Below are 15997 nucleotides of genomic sequence, written 5' to 3'. Positions count from 1 at the left end.
AGAACTAGTTACCAGGCATTTCCAGTGATGCCAGGGACATCAATGTGAGCATAGTTTTAAGACAAAATCTGAATGTTGCTATGCCCACCATTTCAGGCTCTGAATTAATAAGATATTGAAGCTGTACTGAACTAGTCTGTCTGAATGCAGTCAGTTATGCCAAAATTGTTTCCAGATAGAGATGAAGAATCAGGAGATACGTTTTAAATAAAAGCCATAACAGATGTTAACCTACTGCTCTTCCATCTCCACCCTTTCTTGCGAGCATCCACTTTGAAATTTTTGTTTGCAAAATATATATACATGTAAGTTACTAGATCAGCTCCTGCCAACTGCATGATGTAATTCTGTATAACAAATAGTCAAAAAAACCCCAAACCAGGCTAAAAATATCAAATTCATTATTTACACCAATGATTCTTACACACTTCTTGAACCTTGCATTCTCTATAGATGATGCCTTTGTGCCATCCATCTTCTCCTCAAGAAGGCAAAGTAACAAAACACATGTGTAAACACAGAGTGTAGAAGTCAAAACCATCAAACAGGTTTTCAACAGTGTGCTCCTTGCTCCAAGCTCAAATGCAACAAGGTCATTTGCAGTCCTCAAGCTTCTGAGGTTATTTATGAAGCAACAACCGCTACACTCATTGCACCTCCTGCTCTCAATGGGAATCATCGTTCAGAGCTGCTGAGCAGTTGGGAACAATTACAGAGGATAAACTGAATGAAATATGTGATGCTGTGAATGTGTCAAGATTTCGACCAGTGGAATTTACATACATGAATAAATATTGAATACTGGTTAGTAGTAAGACTCCTGCGTAGCCTCTGTACTGGGCATCCTGCAATGCAAAAGTAATTGCTACCTTTATTATCAGTTACCAGCTTTAACATCAAGCAAGAAGCAGCAACAAGTCTGTGAGGTAAAGAGGGAATTAGGAGATACATCTCCATTAGCTTGTGCAAATAGTAAAAGTTCCCTCTTAGCCTCTCTTTCAGTAGGGAGATAGAGCAGACTGTAGCTTTTCTCTTTGCCTAAATTTAGATTATGATGAACAGAAACATGAGCATGTTGTGGATTAAGATAAATTCCCCCAAGATGTTGTTGTAGAATTATTAGGACAAAAAAGATGGATTCCAAAAGTCAACTGGGCAAAGCTGTTATTCATGGAAGAAGAGAGATCTCCAGACACACAGCAATTTCACAATCCTGGCTGATGCCTCAAGGTTCAGGGAAGTTTATTTCCACCATGACGCAAGCCCCAAATAACTCTTTTGCTCCGCCAAACACTTCCTTGGCTCACTGGAACTTTGCTGAACGTTCAATGGATACAAGTATAACATCTGAACCGTAATCACCCAGCTATGTGCCAGGAAACGCACCAAAACATCTCCCTCCCCAAAAAGCATGGGCTTTGCAAGATGGGAAGCCTAGTGTGGTCTCTAAACCTCATGGCTTTTCAAAAGGTAGCATCTACAGCTCCTCTTCAAAACTGCAGTGGTAATGATTGCTTTTTATTTCAGGCTCATTCATGGACACAATTTTTCCTGACTCCTTGCATCACAAAGAAGAAAGGATATGTATAACACCATATGAATGTGTTTGGTGTCCTAGCTCAGAGTGTTTCCCAGCAGTGTAAGTTTAGCAGTAACGGGAATAAGAATAATACATAAAAGAAAAGGACAAAAATGAATCAGAGAGATTTCATGATAAAGACCACATGGATCCATCTCAGGACAGTATCTTCATCCAGGGTAAGCTAGAGAACATTCCTGATACAAAGGAAGCCAGTCAGTGGTGGCCAAGAGTGGAATTAAGCAAAGAATCCAGTGAACTGAAGATGGCTTGAAACCAGTTTCTGAAAGAGGTGTAGTCACTTGAGAAGGCAAGGAACTGCATTTGCTGTTTCTGAGTTCCTAGGGTAGCTCATAAGCATTTGCAGGGAGCTCCAGCACACATGTCAAGTTAAACACTTGTCTACAAGTTATCCTAAATATGGATTCAAGTCAAGGCTCTGTCACACATCTTCAGCACAAAGAAGTGCAAGACCATGCATCCAACTAGGGCTTCAGGGAGCTACGGGGAAAAAGATACTGTGATTCTTTCATCCTATCCATCTCTGCTCCTTAATCTAGGTTCTAATGTAGGTTCTTCATTGTAAGGTATGTTTCCTTAACTTAACAAGGTTTGTTGTCGTAACTCTTCTAGTAGCTCTTATCTTTGCCCACTAGCCTCTCCAGTTCCTGAGGACAGGAAGGTAAGCTGAGTGAGTGGGAACATTTGTTCTTTCCTGCTTCTCTTTCCTTCTCCTTTACATTGCAACGTCAGTCATAAGGCTCTGAAAGCCACATTATGTTTTTTTGATCATCTCTTGCCAATTCATTAATTCATCAGTTGCTGTTGTTGGTCCTGCAATTAGATGTAACTAGTTGCAAGAGCTGACGAAGCAACACAATTGGGTTCCCTTTCCACAGCAGCACTGGTTAGTACAGACCTCACAGGAACACACCAGCACCAGCCTCAGTGCATACATCCACCTCTGCTAATATGTTTTTGACCTGTCAGCAACTCTTGTGGACATGATAAATGGAGAGCTTTACAGGTTTTCCAGCCACAGATTGTAGTCATTTCATGAAACTAGGGTCCCAAAAGCTGACCTCACATCTCCCGGCCCAAGAACTGCCATCTAGGCAAAGTGAAAAACACTCATGTTACCACTTTTGTCTATAAGATGCATTACTGGCAGGTTTAAAAAGTGGTTTAGTTTACCACATCTTGTATTTAAAGACAATATCCTCATCAAATCTCTAAATAACTGTTTTCTAATAAGTCATGTAACTTCTCTGTTTAAAAAAGTACTTTTCATCCTTTTTCTTCCAAAACTGAGAATGGAGTTGAAGTAAATTTTCCCTTACTCCTGCTCCTACAGGTAGCTATATTGCATAGTCACATATATATATATATATATATATATATGATAGCTGCACACACATACTTTGCTGTGCAACCTTCAGTAACAGCAGAATGGACTTAACCTGATTTTTGGTTCAGTGTTGCATGCTGGATCAGTGACATCTGATGAGGCTCTAGGCAGCTTTAAATGCCCCCAACTTCGACAAAACCAAGAGTAGCAGGAAAAGCACCCAAGGTACCTATCTGACTCATGAGCTGGGAATATTATCAGGTCCCAAGTAATTGTCCCGGTTTCAAAAGGTCTTCCTGGCAACTTGTGGATCTAGGGATTCTATCATTTTTAATGAATATTTGGTTGGGTAGAATCCAAAGGCAATTTACAGAGAGAAACTGCCTACTTGCCACAAGCTATTGGCGTTTTCATGTCCTGTTTGTATGTAAGCTGGATACTCAGAAGTATTATTTAGGTTTTGAGGAAGAGGAACATTGCTTAAGAAGCACAGTTTTCACAGAGGGGAAGTGCTCCCTACTTTCTGAATATCAGCCCTCAAAGGGATTTTAATTTGCTCACCCAGAAATTATTTTATCCAACCACTGAAATCACTGTCTTTGTAAGTCTTGGCTGAGTAATTATTTTGATGCTGGCTTTTTTGTTTTTTTACCATTTTCTTTCCTTCAGTATCTGGCATATACAACTACCGTCTATGATAGACCATAGAGACAAAAGATTCCACAGGCTGTATCTTTCACTCCACATATTTTCTTTCATCCCAGTCTGGTCCAAAACAGTCTTGAAACATATTAGCATGACAGCATCTCACCCTGTCTGCAGTCTATGTTGTCACTATTCTGGCAACAAGCAGAGTTGTCAATCTGGCATTTTATATCAGTTCAGAGTACACTTAAAAATATATAAACAACAGCAAGATAGAGAAACTTCATTCAGTATTTATTTACCAGATAGGTTGAGAGATGTCCCCTTCATTTCATTAAACAATATGCATTTTATGACCTTCTCATGATGGTTTTATGCCTATTATGATCGCTTTGCCTTTTTTATTAAATAAAGAAAAGCCAATGTAAAATGCTAACATTCAAATAACATTTAAAACAGAGATAAAGTGACAAAGTTCTGCTGATTTGGAGTTATGACTGACATTTTGTCCTTTGTTGGAGGTGGCAAAAAGATACAAATGCAAGAAAATAAAAGAAATAACTTTCAACCTTCCATTTAATTATTAGGGCCTCTGTCAATTAGTGTCACAATTCATCATTTTAAGGGTAGGTCCTTAAAGCTGCAACAGCAGTTCCTCTCTGAGCATCACTGTGCTGCTGTTGACAACCTCCTCATGCTACAAATTGGGAGTGCAGCTTGAGGTTTTCAGCAAGGAGGATTTGGGTCCAGAGGCTCCCTGGGGTGGAGGGGATGTTTTCAATTATAGCACAGCATTACTGTGCAGCTTTGTAGAGTGGAAAAAGTTAACCAGAGTTGGAGCTTCTTGGACAAGTCACTATCCCTGTCCTTAAAAATGAAGATGAGGATTCCTGTCTGAGAAAGGGTAAAATAAAGATGAAACTGGAGATATTGGTAACTCTGAAAAAAAGTGATGAATGCGTTTTTCCCTCCTCCCTTACTTTCATAATTGAATAGTTATGAAATAAAGTGTTCTTCCCAACCTTCTGTGCTTGGAACATGGTGATTTATCAACAGAGACAGTCTGAGGCCCAGCAGATAAAATGCAAAGCGTGAACTGAAGTAAATAACTGAAGTTCACAGCATGAACTAAATCACGTTTTATTACCTTTAATATTTCAATTGATTCTTAGCATGAGAATCAGAGACCAGGGTGCATTCAGCAACTCTCTAAACCTCCCTTTCCTTTGCAACAGTTCAGTCTTCTTTCTCCCTCTTTGGGGAAGCCATTGTTCACTGCATGGAAAAGCAATGATCTAAAATTCACACTCCCCAGGAAGCAGCTCTGGACATGGCAATTTCAGGATTCTTCACTGGGTTTCTCATTAGGGCATCTAAGTTGGAAACCCGATCACTTCAGGCTGCTTCAGTAACTGAGGGAGACAGGACTCTCCAGCAAGGCATTCAGATTTCACATGCACCATTTTCTTCCCCAGCAGGTGCATTTTTCTCTTTGACATTTATGGAGGACATCTAAGGTGTGTTGGCCATCCTACCAAACAAACTACATGCTTGGCAAGACCAAAAATAATCTTTCCCCCTGCCATTAGCTCAACAGTTCATTGACTAAGATCAACTCTGATTTCCAGTTTGAATCTTGTTGACCCTGTGTTTTCCCTCAGTGCTTTAATATTTTCTCAACTCTTCAGCAGACCATCTCTACTGTGTTCAATCCTCTTTGATAAATCAGTGTATCCTGGATGGACTGATTCAGACTCATGACTGCAGCTGCACACGTTGAATGGCAAAGAGAATTTTTCACCTGTCTCTTTCATAGTCCCTCGAGAGAAATGAAACATGTGGGAGTTAAAAGCATGCTGGATGAAAAACTATAGGCTGTATCTCATTAGCAGGGATCAGGATTTGATGATCTGTTATAGGAATTAAAACATAGAGAAGTGCGTTGCAGAGCAGATCACTCTCTCCTCATTCTCATTCATGAATACTTCGTTTTCATGTTCTGCCACCATCAAGTCAGTTATTTGGTTATTGGATCCAATGAGAAATAGCCACAGGAAATGTTTAATGAACTAATTTTTACCTTTCAGCACCTGAAATAATCACAGAATCATAGAATGGTTTGGCTTGGAAGGGATCTTAAAGATCATCTAATTCCAACCTCCCAGCCATGGGCAGGGACATCCCACTAGATCAGGCTGCTCAAAGCCCCATCCAGCCTGGCTTTGGAGACCTCCAGGGACAGGGCATCCACAGCTTCCCTGAGCGACCTGTGCCAGTTCCTCACCACACTCACTGTGAAGAAATTCCTCTTTATGTCTAGTCTAAATCTGCCCCTCTCCAATTCATAGCATTCAGGACATTGACATTTTTATATGATCTCTGAACATTTTAAGTACTTCTGCTCCAACATTTTCCATTTTTTTACATTTAGAAATTGGTTCAACTCTAGCTGTTGAAGTACAGAAACTGTACTGGGCAGACTAATTACTTAAAAACATTGATTTTACCAGTTCCTTAAAATAACCAGTTTCAGACCAACAGGAAAAAGAGGAGGACAGGATCATAGCACAATATATTTGGGAAAATTCTTTGTCTCACAGACCATCAACTGCAAATATTAATTCAACTGCTCTCTGAAAAGGCTTTACAATTTCACACACAACTATATTTGTGGTCTCCAGTGAATGAATATGAGTATGATTCTTTTCAAAGAGTTTCCTGGAAAATGCCATCTTTTGTTGATATTCTTCTTTTCCAGGAATGCTGAGAATTTACACAAAAGATGCAGTGGAGCTACACACACACGGAAGTGAATATATTTTTCTCAAACCACTCTGCTGTTGCTTTCTCACCATTAAAATGGCTTTTACAGAGCCATTCCAATCATCTTTTCATTATCAGACAAATCCTTAAGAATTTCCTCTGGCAACTTATCCACTGCAACAAGAGAAACTTTTCCTTGAGCAAGGACAAATCAGCGTTAGGTAAAAGCTTCAGGATTTTGCTAAGGCTTTAAAAGGCTGAAGTACCAAGCTAAAGCACATGTGTCTTTTGAGTCTCACTCTCCTTCCACCTACCCTGCTTAAAGCAGTCCTCCTGGTTTTATATCCACTATCCCAAGAAGCAAAGATTGAACTTGTGTTTGCAAATCCAGCTGAAGTCATTAGATCAGAGAATCTTAGCAATTGTGAAATTCAGGGTGTGCCTTCTATTACTTACTTTTGCTTTTCTGATTAAGAGAAAGGGGATCTTCAAATACGTAACATCTTCTGCGTTAACAGGAGATGTATTAACATCTCCTCAAAACTCACAAGCTTGTACCTCAGCACTGTTGTCATCTCCTAAACAGGAGCCCCTAAAACAAGTGCAAGTGCTTGGGGCACATTTTCATTCATGAACCCTTCATTTTCAGGGATTTGGCTAGTTCAGGAATGAAAGCAAGTCAAAGATCTCCAATATCCTCTGCAAAAAACAGGTTTTCATGCAGGCTGGCTGCCTGCCTCTGAGGGTAGTAGGAAGACTGCAGCACCAGAGCTATGGAGGTGACAGTCGAGACCAGGCAAAGGACAAGTGTTGAATGAGTCTGTCCATCCTGTCCTGACTGTTGTATAGCCAGCCGCTACTGAAAGGGATTGCAACGCCAGTGACAGATGAACTCTTCTCTGGAAAGGTTCATTTCCATTCACATCAGTGGCTCCTTTTTCCTTACAAAATCATTTATGTCCCCAAACCTAATGTATATTTTCTTCCCCAACTCACTTTCTCCAAGGAGAAAATTACTACACTGAAAAACACTTTTCCCAAGCACAGGTATAACTGAATACCAGAGTACTGGCTACAAATCTGCATTATGCATTAAGCATTATGTTATTTTAACAGCTCTCAGTACCCCTTTCCAATCAGCCAGAGACCCAGTTATTCTGCTGTACTGGGAGCACCAGTAAATATTTGATCTTCTCAATCTGCTGCCAGCCAGCCAAACAAGGATTGACTATTCCTCCAGTCTCCTTATTTTCTTATCCCATGCTCTTTGGCGGGATTCTTAAGTCAACAGACTCTCTTTCAGATAATGCCTCTCAGCCTTGATTTCACATTGCTGTTAAATTCCATTGCATGACAGAAAACGCCAGCCACAGATGTTGCCTTACATTGTACGAGCATAAGAAATTCCTCAAGAAAAATATCCAAGGTTGCAATATAACATCACAGAGCATTGGTAAAGGGTTAAAGCATGGGGCTGCCAGCTCAGGAATGCTCAATGTATATCCCTGTTCACAGGCACTATGAACTAGTTCTTAGCATGGAGAAACTCTCATACCTCTAAGCTGCCGTTGGAGTGGCAATAATCTCCCATAATACAAATTCCCCACAGTACATATTTAGCAATTAATTCTCCTTTGAGTGGTCAAAGGAAGCCCACCAGCTGTAAGATTTTATAATTAAACATTTGGAATAAGATTTGAGAGAGGTAGGCTGATTCCTCTTCTTCAACTTTGCATAGTCAGGAGAAACACTTCACTTTTTCCAGGCAACGCTAGCTGGTATGACTAGTGATTTCAACTGTTCCTCTTGACATACATAGGTTTTCAGAAATTGCTAAACACCTGGAAAGTTAAATCCCTGCCTGGCATCTGTGAGGATCTACTACAGTAAAAATGAAGAAGTTCAAAGCAACTTGCCACTGGAAAAGCCACACCATGACTGCAGCATCTCTGTCTGGCAAAAGATTAAACGTACTGTTGAATTAGGACCTGTGAAGCATCCAGGCTCCAAGTGTATCCATAAATAAAAGCATGGCTTCACGCATCGGGCTGGCCTGCAGTGACCCTTCTGACTGCATCGTCCTTGAAGTGGTTTTTGGTTTGTGCTCTCTGGCTCACTCCCCGGTGTGGCTCAGGGGTTGGTGTCCCTGGTGATAGGTAGGAGGCAGTTCGGGCGCAACCACTCTGAGGCTGCTGGGAGTAAGGAGAAAAAAAGTGTTTATTAACACAGGTATTAAACTATTCCACCCCTCTTGATTGCAGGACAAGTAAGCAGTCCCCTTTTGAAATCAGCTTTCGCCACAGTTGCCATACTTGAGGTCTGGGCACAATTTCCCTAAGCCCATGGGTTCCCAATGGACATCAGAGGGGCTGGGTCAGGGCTTTCTCTTCAGAGAGCTCATGTGTGACTTGGAAAGATGTGAAGAAGTCAGAAAACACATTTGGGCCAAGATCATGTTTTTAAGGTCTTTATCTTCCTGGGAAGATACTTTAACATTCACATTTCTGCCATCCTTCCTTTCCTTCTCTATGAATGAATAAACTCCCATAAATAAATATATAACTAAGGCGTCTGTCTGGTACTTTTTGTTAGGAGACAAAAAGTGAAAAAGCTGGGAGATGTTACACGTAAAGACAGCTGGTACATTCCTTTGCTGTCAGTTCTCTCTGGCAATCAATATTATGAAATGTTATGATTATTATCAAATATAATTATGTTAATTCTGAATCTGTTATGAGTCCCATCTACTGCAGTCATTACACTTTGAACAAACGATCTTCTGAGTTTTAAAAAATAAAAATTATAGAAGACAAAACTCCCAGCTTAGCTATTAACTAGCGAGGAATATTTAGGTAGGCAGACAGATCTGCTCCTAGTGGTGTTCAGCTTGATAAATTGTGGCTTTCCTCCAAATAGAGAAAGAGTTCAGTATTTCACACCATGACAGGTTCTCTCTGTACTTTGTGGATAAGGTTACTTGGATCAAAACCAAACTTGCAGTTATTCACAGAGGTGGTAGAGTTTCTAAAGGAGCATGGCTTTATTGTATTGTGGTGCTGCTTGCTAAAGACCCCAGTCCTGTAGTGCCAGGCACTGCATAAACATGGAGGAAGAGATAAGACAGCTAAAGAGTGGTAAGGAATAAAAGCTGTATGGAGATGCTGGAGAAAGACTGTAGCTGAGCTCCTGCTGCCCAGTCCCATGTTCCATACCTAGTGGACCAGGCTGTTTCATAAAAAACTTCTCAGAGCTCTAGCAGACCAACACAACAATCATTGCAAGGGTGAAAAGGATATGCCAAGTTATCTGAGCAACTACAGTTTTCAGGTTCAAGAATATCTGACCGCAGGAACTAAAAAAGGGGAATCTGAAGAAAACTTTTAAGAGCTGTTCTCCCAAAGCTGCAATTCTTCACCATTAGGGTTTTGGAACTTCATAGTATCGTTTCTGCAGCCTTCCAACTCACCTGGATTTCATTTCATACTGAAGGTCAACTGTGTTTTGACAGGAGGGTGGTGGGATCCAAGTGCCACTGCTGTGTCCCACAGCTGATTTATGGCTTTGTGGTGCAGAAGCCAGGTGCAGACTTGCCAGGGGGTTAAGGATCTGCCTACCCAGCATTACATAGCGTGCTGCAGCCAGCTCATCCCAGCCATGTGAGGCAGGAATGTCGGCACAGCCTCCTCACAGGTCTTGCTGCATCCACTGCTCATGAGCTGGATGAATCTTGTGCTTTCCTGGTATTTGCATGCCAACACAAGAAAAACATAGAGGGTAAAGCTGACATTTGCTGCAAGTTTGGGATTTGCAAGAATGCCAGATTCAGAGGTCTGCCTCCGAAGGGCAGAGAGGGTGAAGATCCAAAAACATTGGCCCCAAATCCTGCAAACAAAAACTACACAGCTAACTTCAGTTCTGAGCTGCAAGCATGAGGCTTGTGTCCCAGGATTAAAAAATATACATTCTGCTATTTCAGACAGAGATGTAAATAAAGCCACTCCTGCTCTTCTCATCTCAGATGCTAACAAAATTAATGGTAGCATTTTTTCCTTGGCTAATCATTCATTAGCCTCTTTTCCCTGCTCCCTAAACCTTCATAAACACAAGCCAAAATCCTTCCTGAGAGAGATCCTGACTACAGTCAGGTTTTGTTTCTCTCGAGGCTGATGTGAGATTATAATGCTTCTCAAGGTGTTCTCTTCCTCATAATGAAGCTCCATCTGTTCTACAGATGGTAAAGATCACTAGAACCAGCACTAAATATCCCTCCCCCACTGAAGAGTTTTTACCTTATGGTAATGTTGCTCTTTGTTTTCCCTGTCTTTTCCAGGAGCAGAGGTGCGTGTTGCTGAGCACAGGGATTAATCTATTGCCCCAGCTTATCTATATGGTGGTGGTTGCCTCTGCCCAAGGAAGGGCTCATGGGTTTTGACTGGGGGACAGGAAAAGCGTTTTCCACTGACTTTCCAGGGAACTGTGCACTGGTCACCTTTGAATACTTCAGCTGTAATTTTCACCCCAACTCCTCTCAACTGCCACTTGTACTGGTCCCAACTTTGTCCCTAGCAGACCACTCCCTCCCCTCTCTCTGTCACATACCTTGCTACAAGGGTAAACGCATCTGTTGCAGTGAGGACCTGCCAGTTGAGAAATTCAAGAGGTCAGGTCTTAAAGGATGGGAAAGAAATTTATAGGTGTTAACTGTTTGTTCTCTGCCCTACTCATTTCTCTGCACCTTTGGCTCAGGAAAAAAAGCTTTTTCTTTCAGATACCTGCTCGAGGATTTGAGCCTGTAGAGCACTTGGTGGTGTAGAGCTCCTGGGTGTGCTGCCAGCCTCCAAATTTTTGCTTCCTCTGATGCAACCTGGCTGAGCACTCAGAAATTGAAGCACGGGAAATGGAGTCATCTTCAATGATCTTGTCCTCCATACATAATCCCAATAATTAAATTTACTTAGCTAGATAAACAAGTTTTAGTTCTGAAACAGGATAACCACAGTGGATCTTTAGACAATCCTCTAAGGCAGCTGGCAATGGACTAACTTAATTTATGTGGTTTAACATTTGCCTAACAGAAAAGACTACTACTTTTCCCTTCTTGACAGGTAGATAATCCTAAGAGGTTTGACTACCACATTAACATCCAAACCACAAACGATGGGTAATCTGAAAAGCTGGATTTTCTGACATGCGTACATCCTTTTCACCTGCTTTCTACATCAGAGCCAGAATTAGTTCTAATGTTGTGTTTGTATTAAATATGTGGATTAGTGGAGCTCAAAAAGAGTGCTGAATTAGCTCTTCCTGTCTCCATTGCATTTGGGCTGCATTTCTCGATGCAGAGACAAATGTGTAGCTTGTTATATTTTGTGTTTTGCACTTGGAAAAACTGAGGATTGATACTAAATCAACAGTTGCTTTTTCAAAAGAAGTGATTCCAAGAATCGACTAGAGCTAAGCCTATTTGAGCTGGAGGAGGTGGCAGGGATAAAGTTTGGGGGCTTTTGGCTCAGACTGTAGCCCACCAACAGTGCCATTGCTCAGGGAAAAGCAACTCCTTTTGTGCGTAGTGACCAAAGCTTTGATCCAGGAGGATTTGATGGCCCTGGCAAAGCCAAACAAATGAAGATATTTTGCTCCAATCTCTTGGCTCAGTCACAGCTCAGGTAATTATGTCCCACTTATCTAAATTTCTTCCTCAGTTTTCTCTGGCATTTAGCAATTTTCTTCTCTTCCTGTCCAAACCAGCAGTTTAACAGTCCAGCTGGCTGCTGAATAGCCACTGTCCTTTGAATGATGGCTAAATGGCTCCTCCGTGCATACGTATATGCAGTTTGCAAGGCCCCTTGGGACTTTATGAATTGAGGAAAGGAGAGAAGCCATATGAAAGTGATTAGTTTTGTTTTCTTTTTTTCTCAGGCTTGCAACTGGGAGCACTGTTGGCACAAGATCTTAGAAACTGAGAACAGGTAAAGTAACGTTTTGCCAAATTAACATCTCTAGAAAAATAAAGCCAAAATCAAATGACCTTTTCCATAACCAGTTCCCTCTGGCAAAATACTTTGATGAAATTAAAGTTTCAGCAATGCTGGCATCTAGATGAGCTCTGAGGCCTGGAAAGGATGTGCATGCCCACAGCTGAGATGGATGGTTACAAGCTTCTGGGTACTTGGCCACAGTGTGGAAGCCATAGTACAGAGCTGGGCTCCAGCATCACTCCATTTGAGCCCAGAGACACTTCAAGCTCTGAACTGATGGATTGGGGCACCCTGAAAGAAGGTCTGAAATTGCACTGGACTGCAGATGATGGTGCCCGAATAAGAGCTGAGGACAAGGCAACAGCAATGTCACCCCTTAGACTGTTAGTCTAGAGAAGGCTGTAGGCACAGAGACTGAGCTGAGGAGGATCTGCAGATGAGGAAAGGCAGCTGGGAGGAAAACTTGCTTCCAAGTCATCTTCTGCCAAATTGAGCCTGCAGCTCCCTAGAGCAAGACAGACGTGATGGACCCCCCATTTCCTTATTTTAACCATAGAAAAGTGTGCAGGAATCATGGAATCAAACAAAAGGGGCTTTGGTTTTGTAGCCCGGCATTCAGGAGAGAGAGAGCTGCATTGTCATGACTCATTCCCTAAAAATACCTGTGTCTCTCCATTGACTGTGTATGGAGTCCAGGGTGACCAGCTTGATGTAGATGTGTGCTGTGGAGATGTCTGAATTTAGATGCAGTGAATCCCATCCCTAAAGCCAGCCTGGGTAGGAGGTAGTGTAGGATGGTGCAATGCAAGAGTCTACATGTGAGCTGGAAGTCTGCACTCCCACTGCCAGCACTGGGGATCTAGTCAACATGGTCGGCGGAGCCTAGGAAGCGATTTGTCTCACTGTAAAGCAAACTCCTACGTTTGGTCAGTGAATCACTCTCTATACGCCCACATTTCACTGAGATGGATCTTATCCCTGAAGTTAGGAGAGATGAATCTCACCCCTAAGTCTTTCTCCTCTTTTTTGTATCTGCTGCTAAGTTTCTAACATGCTACAACACTAAATCAGATGCTTGAATTTGCTATTACTTCACTCTTCCTGCACATCCAACTAAATCGTGATGAACTAATACATTTTGGTATTTATTTTCCAAATTCCATTTCCAGACTGGAGTCAAACTTAAAATCTTCCAACCCTTTCTCAGTTTCAAGTCAAGCCCTTCAGTATATTCATACCTCAGCAGTGCATTCGAACCTTTTACCTCCTCCAATTTCCATAGAGAGCTTTTAAAACTCTCAGTTATTGCAGACGGCTCAACCTGGCTGTCTCTCTCAGATATCTCACCCACATCTTTCCACCATTTTTAACTTTCCCATTTAGATACTGTGAAACATTTCAAGTAGAGGGCATCTGTCAATACTACTACCAGTGCCGTTCTCGAATAACTGTATGTCAGGTGCACAAATTACAGAACTAATACAGTCTGTGATTACATTTTGTGTATGAGTTTTCCAGGCATATGATAATGAATATTAATAGAAACTACTTCTTGAGTAAATGATTATTTTCTCGATAGTCAGTATAAATAACACCACTTGGATATGAAACAGATTTTTTGATGTCTATATCACAAACACAATGATGTATTTCCACAAGAAAAGGCACACCTGCCAATATACACTAGTAGAAATGTAAATATTTGCAAGTTTTGCGATAATTAAATCCAGCCCTCCAAGGCACATCTCGCAGCATCTGAAGGCAGAATTTAGGTTCATTAACTAACAAAGATTGAATGAAGTTGCACAAAAACAGATAGAATGAAATTAAACCTCAGAAATCAGCTAGAGAAGGCAGAGTCTGCCTTATCAACCTTCAGATTTCTATAAGTAGATGGCTGCAGGTGAGTTAGTCACTCGGCCAGTCATTCCTTCATAATCAATGGAGACAAACAGACACCTGAGGGATGAATCTTGCATTCGTTCTAATTGTCTAATTTAGGATGAAATGAATCATTGGCTCCATGGACAAGATCTCCACTGACTGTAGAGGGACCTGAGCAGTAGGGGGTGACTAGCTGAGATTCAAATAGTCAGCCGAGCACAAGGTGGAACAGCCTACTTTAAAAGCATAATTTTTAGAATAAATACACAGAAAGCAAGTATTACCATTCTTAAAGGAAGGGAAGAACCATAGACTCCAAGCTTTGTTTATTTATCTATCTAAGCAACTGTATAAATTAATTTCCTTCTCCCACCACCTTTTATTCCACTGCAAGGTCAGAGCAGCTGGAGCTGTACCCTCCTCTGAATCGCTTCACTTGGCAACTAAATCTTGTATGGAGATGGAGTTATGGGTAACATGCAACAACATCTACTTTGTGAGGGTATCAAGAGAAAAGCTCATAATGGAAGACGAGGCAAGTCTGGGCAATGGAAGAAAAGGGAATTTGCCTATAAATGCCTGTGCTTTTCTTCCAAAGTGGAAATCTTCTTCAGGAAGCAGATGTTATCCCTATAGAGCTGTCTTTACTGAAACATGCAAAAAAAAAAAAAAGTGGTTTGACAGATCATTTCTGGCCTCCTACAGTTTAGTTGCAGTCAAATCTGTCAATAAGAAGTGGACAGGAGACTTGAGGGAATATCTGTAGACATCCATTCTGAGAAGATCAAAGGGAGATTTACTGATTAATTTACTGTCCTACTGACTTATTTTTTTTTTAGAAATGCTAGACACCTGGAGAAGTGTTAAAAAGATGAAAGGGTAAAAAAAAAAAAGAATGACATTCTGCTTTTTTTAAAAAAAGGACAAAGCTAAGCCTATTGCATCCTCCAAACCTTACTTCAACACCTGTTAAAGTAAGGGGATGTATACTGAAAGAAAACAATAAGCTGGGACAGACCCCTCAGCTCTTACACTATTTATGCTTGTTCGTTACAGCATTTTTAAAACATCTAATCATCCAGCTAAGCCACCATGTGTTCTCCTCATCCTCTCAGTGATGCTTCTTTCCCTTTCCTTTTTTTCCTTGCAGCATCTTCGCTGCATCATTTTCCACTAGACTGTAATCTCTTCAAAGCAGGAATCCTCTCTTAGCGTTGGTATAAGCAAGAGAGACCTCTGTCATGACTGAAGCCTTGAGGTGCTAATATGAGAAAGAAGAAAAAGAAACAGAAAGAGGAGTAAAGCTTAAGAAGAGAAAGTAAAAATCAGACAAACTGGTTTTGTGGAGTTTTTTTTGTTGATTTGCAGTGTTAAAGCCTCTGATGTGTTGTCCGGATGCTGTGAGGTCACAAACTCTCTGCTGCTTGTGTCCTTACTCAGTTTAAAGAGGTATAGGAAACAAATAAAAGCAAACATACTCCAGGTTAGGATGCTGTTTTCCGAGTGAATCCAAGAAGCTCAAGTCAACTTACCGTAAAACCAATCTAGCTTTATGAGTAGAGAAGCAGAGCACCACAATCCCAGTTTAGTGCAATGCTTAGACACACATTTACATTTAAGCATTTGAGAAGGATCCTGAATTCAATGGGATTGATCAGGGGTCGTGTACACTGGGCATTGCAATGCATGTCTTGCTTGATATCACAGTAAAGTGTCACAAAGATGAGGCTTCCCGAGGGAAAACATTTCCATTGTCCTATAGGTTCCCTTTTGTTGCAGCAAAGAGGAAAAACAACAGCA

Source organism: Cuculus canorus, chromosome 2 (assembly GCF_017976375.1).
Source record: "Cuculus canorus isolate bCucCan1 chromosome 2, bCucCan1.pri, whole genome shotgun sequence".
Taxonomy (NCBI): domain Eukaryota; kingdom Metazoa; phylum Chordata; class Aves; order Cuculiformes; family Cuculidae; genus Cuculus; species Cuculus canorus.
Note: the sequence above shows the minus strand (reverse complement) of the source record.